We start from the raw sequence: 6,349 nt of genomic DNA on the forward strand, positions 1-6,349 counted from the left end.
ACTGATTTATAAAAAGGAAATTGTGATCCCTTCATCTCAAACAGATATGGAAAAACTGGAAAAAGTTCAGGGAAACACTACATAGATGATCAAAGGTCTGGAACAACTTCCATACGCGGAACAACTTGTCTTGGACTCCTCATCTGAAAGATTTCTGAGGTGAGGAGAATATGACAGAGAGCTATAAAAGCATAAGTGACACAGAGCATGCATAGGCAACAAAAAATAGACTCTTAAAAAGAGCTACTGGCACTGAACAAACTAGAAGGAATCAGGCTGAAAAATAAGAAAGAGGAGAGGGCTCTGTATGTAACATGTCAGTGCAATGCACTGAAAAAGAGTGCTAAAAGTCTGCAGCAGTTCTAGGGAAGAAGAGGCAAATATGAGAAAGAAAAAGCTATTAAAGAATACCAAATATATACAATAATCTCATCTGGATCAGAAAAATACTTGAGCTGAAAGCACCTCTGTACTGGAAGCACCAATACAGGCTCTACCTGTTCCTGCTCMTCCCTAGGCATGTGCTTAAAGGACAGCATTTGAAGGTCTGGGTTTTGTTGTATCTTAAGCTTTTTCAAGTTTTAACTTTATTCACAAAGTGACATCTACTTCAGTTTTTCCATTCTTCAAACCTTTTGGTTAAAATTTTCAATGGGCTTTAGAGCTTCCCTTGTCACCTTCACTAGCACTTTCCCATTCACAGTGCTGCTTGGGTACGGTTTTGGCCAATCTTGTCAAACTCTTCAGGTTAGTGTTTCCCAGTTGGTTCAAAATGCTATTAAGCATTTGGCAGCTGCTTTGTCTCAGCACAGCTGGAGAAGGCAAAAACATTAGCAGTCAGAGACACACAAACTTTCTGAAGTTGCTGAAGTGGTGACATTTTCCTAGTTTGTAAATATTTCTCTTTCAGTACCAGAAATAATTTTTCATTCTCAGTTCCTTCAAAGAAAATTGAAGTTTCTCATCATCTGGTCTCACTGGTCTCTGGCAGTTCTGTTTGCAGTGATATCCCTGGAGTTTTGCTAAGTTTTCCTGATGACTCATCTTCTTGAGYAGAAGCAGCACTGTCCTAGTAGAGGAATATGTAGGGGGTGTGGAAAGAAGAGCGTAACAAAGTGCACACATGCACAGGGAAGCAGGATGGTGACCCCTTGGGACAGCATACTTGTCTAGACAGACCCAGGCTCTGACTCATTAGGGTGACTCTTACACTGTATCCGTTGCAAATGCACAGAAAGCTGTTAAGATTTTTATTGTTTCAAATTGTAACTTTGTTACTTCCAAAGTCACATATAAATGCATCAAGGGCCATGAACTGAAAATGCTACCACCTCTAGCACTAGATAATTTCCACTACAGTTTGTTACAGATCAGGAAAATATCATTATGTGTTTATTCTGTTCCCACACTCCTCCCAGAAACCCAGAGGGACAAAATACTGGGTAAATGGATTGTTTTTCTGAACCTACATAGCCATTAAGCTCTAARAATTACATCAAAAATATGAAAAAAGATCTCAACAAAACCACTGATTTTGCCAAACAACTATTTTAATACATTGATCACGTACTGTAATTCAAGGGGCAATTATTTTAGTTACACAGTTATAATGCTTCATAATCTTATTTCTTCAATAGGGTATTTACACAGCTTTAGATGTGGAGCTCAGAAACATTTTACACTACCGTCAACCAAACTGATAACATACTCTAATCAGCTCCTCAGATTTCAAAAGGCTTTTTGGTGTATCATCAGAATCAGAAGAAAAGTAAATCCTACCTCACATTTAGTACCATTACCTTCACAATCTGACAGATAAAAAATAGCTGTGCTGGTATAGCACAATAAGCATGAAGTATAACAAAATAATACTCTATAAAGTAGCTTACATGACAAATAGCAGGTTTTAACACCAGAAGGCAAAATCATCACCTAAGCACATGTCCTACTTCAGCCTTACAAGTGGGTTTAAAATACTGGTTTCTGGCTTAAGGCACCTCATCCAGAAAAGAACTTAAGTTACATAGTAACTTCAGTAAATAGAAAGAATAAATTCTAAAAAAGAATAAAACAACATTCTCCCCTCATTCCAATCTTCCAAGCTTAAATACAATCTTCTAGGATAAGCTCTTAAGTGTTGCCAAACTAGTATGCTCTGTACACACTGAAAATGCCTTATACTTCAAGCAACAAATTTCTTCACACTGCTACAGTAAAGATTCTTCAAAGCTGTTTCTGTGTTGTCTGTCACAAGATACTGTGCAAGGAATAAAATAAACATTTGCAACTTTATCATCTTTAGTTAAAGAGAAATGAATTAAGTTACAGATCAAAATACTACCTAGAAAAAAAACCAGATATTCCAGAAAGTATAAAAGCAACTGTGGAAAAAGGAATTCTTGAAGAGCAAACTGGTAATATTCAGCATGATCCGTTTTTCTGCCCTTTAAGAGATTAGGAGAGTTTTTAAGCAAGGCAAGTTACAGCTCTTACCTACAGCCAGTGCTGCTCTCTGTTCTTGRCCTCCAGTCTGTTTTAAAAGAAAAACAAGATTATGAAAATACATTCATTTGCACCAAGTCTTTAATGTAATGCTATGTGGCCTTGTAAAAGCAAACACGCATCTGTTCCAGACATTGCACTGTTCTTCTCAATCTACTTCATAAAGGTAATATTGGATCTATATGACTACTATGACTTTCAGAAAATATGTTACAAACAACCAGAATGCAGAACAGTGTGACTTCATACMAAGTCATATTTTAAATTTAGAGGTTAACACTAGGCTATACAATAAAGCACACGCTAAATAGATAAGGAACTGACTCACAGGTCTCTAGCCRTCAGTGGGATACAACCACTGCACATCTATTAAAAATGGTCAAATATAAGTTAATGGTGTGACAGATTCTCTGTATGATTCATTTTTGGAAGGTGCACCTCAATCCAGGCATAAAAGAGCACGTGAATAAAGAATAGCAATTCAGAGCGCATTACTTGAATTCCCCTGGTTAGCACACAGGCTCTGCACTGTATCTGAGCTACCTTTTGACTTGGCTTCTTAAGGTCTGGATTTTCAGAATAATAGTTTCCTGTATTATCAACAGGCACAACAAGAGGCATGTAGACTATACAATTTAAGGGGTAGTGCAGACTGACTAACACAGAATCAAGCATTTTTCCCAGCGTTTGCTGTTCTGAGGCAGTCAAGCATTTAACTTATGTTATAGAGAAGCAGTTCTGGGCAGAAAAGTTATCTTGAGTAATATGAGATCATGTTTTTTTAACATCATTTTATGGAGTCAAATAGCAGAATARTTAGTATCTCTCACTTTAGGAACCTCTATTTTTATATGTGTATTATACATATGTGTGTGTGTGTATGCCTATATACAAATGTGTGTACACATATATGCACAGACACACACACACACATTATACACGCATCCATCTTTTCTTATGGACCTATGACTTGCAGCCTAACTTCCCGACAACAGACACAGGCCAAAGCATATGCTAATATCTTCTACAGCAGGAATCCAAAGAGTTGTCACAGCAGTTGGAGGAGAAATGTCTGCAGTCATTAAAGCGGGGCAGTGAATCATCTCAACTGCAGTTATCCACTTGCAGAAGAAAATGAAACCAAGTATCATTCAGTTTGCCAGAGGAAAAGTCTGAAGTTGACAGAAGTCAAATGTTACCCAAATATAAAAAACTCACTAAGTAAACTTGCCATCACTGTGGATAAGTCAGTTTGAAAAGATCTGTAACAGGCCAACCACTGAATAAGGCCTGTGTTTYGGGTATCCATCTTAGACTGGAACTGCTACTGCTCAACTCAGCAGCATGTGAAAACAGATTTTGGAAGAACACAAGCTAACCAGTAACTCCCAAGATGAAACCAATGCCTTCTGCCCAACCCTGGCTGAACTGGGAAGCCTCTACACGTAAGCGTAACGTTGGATTGATGGTTGCTGACAAGATCTGCTTACAAGAAAGGCAATTTTGCAGCTAACGTTCAAGTTTTTCTGGCTGTGACAAACCGGTAACATTGAGTAGACAACAACTGTGTAACGAGACTCCAGATTGCCCTCAAGTTTTCTGATGATCTGCTATACCAATTCATTACACTGAAAGTAAAGTACTTCATAAAACTATTAAGCTTATAACACTATTAAAAGAAAGCCCACATAGGCATTCCCGTACTCCATATTAAGAATTAGGCACGAAGACTTTACTGCTYTTCAAAAAACAATCCAATTTGCTACTTTCACATAGAAAGCATTAAGAATTGCTTCTGTGAAGTTCAAGATTGTACTAAACTTTCCCTCGGTAACTACCACCAACTTGAAAAACTTAGTGCAAGCCAGAGGTGAACTACAGCACAGATGTTCTCAATCCACAAATATTAACTATCCTGTCCTCATATTATTGAGCAAAACAGGACCTGGTTCAAGGACTGCAGTGCTCTGGGAAATTTCCTGYTCTCTTCCCTCAGTCACAAGCTTGAAATTAAACTCAAGGAAGCCACTCCAGCAATGAGGTACTCTTGGAATTAGAAGCATTCATTAAAACATACAAAAGAACAACGCAGCACAGAACCAACCCTAAGTCACATACATCCCACACCTTGTGAGTAATGAAAAAGAACATAAAGAAATGTTTAGTAATCAAACTTGGGTTTTACATTAGTAACAATAGCAGGTGGCTAATCTACAGAAAGTTAATCAAACCTAAGATCGAGATCACGTTTCAAAGAAAGTTTCAGGGCATCTACAGAAGAACATCTGTTTAATGCTAGATGGAAACCAGTTCGACTAACATTAGTGATCCTAAAAGAAAATTCTGCTATATATGTAGGGTTATCAAAAATATTCAGATAAGTCTGTGCAATGGTAGTAAGTACATCTGTCACTAGTATAAAGTTATCTTAGGTCACACAAAAGAGCAAGTCTACAGGCTTCTGACCACTGGCTGTGAAAAAGCTTCAGCTCAGATCTTGCTTCTCTGCTCATTTCCTGGTCACTCTTCTAAAGCTAAATGGATCCTTTAAGTCTGTGTGTTATATTAAACCTTTCCCTATCCTATACCATTTCTCAAAGCTGTTCTATAGCCTCTCATATTAATTACTACACTAAAGCCTGTTTTAAAAGGTTTATAATTGAATGATGGAAATGGCWGTCTAAAAAACTTTTGGGGGAGTTCAAGACCCATATTAGACACTTGCTAAAAGCACAGGTGTTACGCTCTTGGTCTTCAGATTAAAACGCWATACAACTGATATGAACTCTTCATACCCTCCATCCAAATATCTATCGGCATATGCAGTTACATGTGCTAAATTTAGTGCAAGTAGCTGTTCAGCTGTACTACAAACGAGGTCCACAAAGCACTACTTCAGTTTCTCTGCAACTTCGTCTGAAGACTTGGCTTCAAAGTAATATAGCAATGAGCTATCAGGTTTGCTTTGAAGTAAATATTTCCAGGAAGTTTAGATGTCACACTACACAAAGTAACTGGGTTATACCCTTTTTATTTGAAAAGGGGGGGGGGGGGGGGCGGGAAAGAATCTTTCATGACATAAAAAGATATTCAGAGATATACAAGTCTAACATTCTATATGAAAGCTTGTATTACATCTATCTCCATCAGGAATTTAATTCATGGAAATGGGAAAACATCTCAACAAATGCTTCTGAGGGAATATAGTATTTATAAGCTCTTAGTCTTTATAACTAAGAGCTTCCATTCTTTGAAAATATTCTAAAAAAGAGGCATGATTTTACATAACACTACTCAGACATGAATAATCATTAAGGCAAATTACAGAATTTATAGAAAGTTGCAGTTAAGACCCTTAAAATACAAGCTACTTACAGGTATATTTTCCAAAGCAAGCCACTACCTTGATAGATAATTAAATAGTTAAAATTCAGGCAGCAAAATATGCTAGCTACAGCTCAGAGGCTTAGTGGAAATAGTAAGATGAACCACCATAATCCTGTTTTTTGCACATTGTCAAAGTTTTACACAGAAAAAGAAATGTGTAAGTTGAAGTAGTAAGTATTTTTAACAAAATCAGAAAGTTAATTTGAATATTTCCAAATAATCCTTATTGACTTCTCAAAACTAGATGTTAGGTAACAAGAAGAAACATAAGGACTTTCAGGTAAACAAAGATTTGTGTATGTGAGGCAGGGGGAAGGAGGGGCGAAGGAAGCAGAACTGATGTCCATGCTACGCAACTTCCCCTTTTGCTGGAAACTGCAAAAAAATTACTATCTAACAGTAAATTATTCAAACAACTGAACTTGCTATTTCTGATAGCGTATTACCTCCTTTTTTTTTT

General features: G+C 37.1%; 1 protein-coding gene across 4 annotated transcripts in view; it reads right to left on the reverse strand.

Moving 5' to 3' along the window:
* The window catches only part of CYRIB (CYFIP related Rac1 interactor B), a 75,371-nt gene that overhangs the window by 28,831 nt on the left and 40,191 nt on the right, over positions 1 to 6,349 (reverse strand). For 3 of the 4 annotated variants that reach the window (XM_085317903.1, XM_085317593.1, XM_085317663.1), the window contains exon 2: positions 2,494 to 2,530. The exons of the other annotated variant lie outside the window; for it this stretch is intronic. The gene's annotated coding sequence lies outside the window, so the exon portion shown is untranslated. The remainder of the gene's footprint in view (positions 1 to 2,493; positions 2,531 to 6,349) is intronic. 4 annotated transcript variants of the gene reach the window in all.

The sequence above is a fragment of the Rhea americana genome, unplaced genomic scaffold (genome assembly GCF_003343005.1).
Source record: "Rhea americana isolate MKP2758 unplaced genomic scaffold, rheAme1 scaffold_0, whole genome shotgun sequence".
Lineage (NCBI taxonomy): Eukaryota > Metazoa > Chordata > Aves > Rheiformes > Rheidae > Rhea > Rhea americana.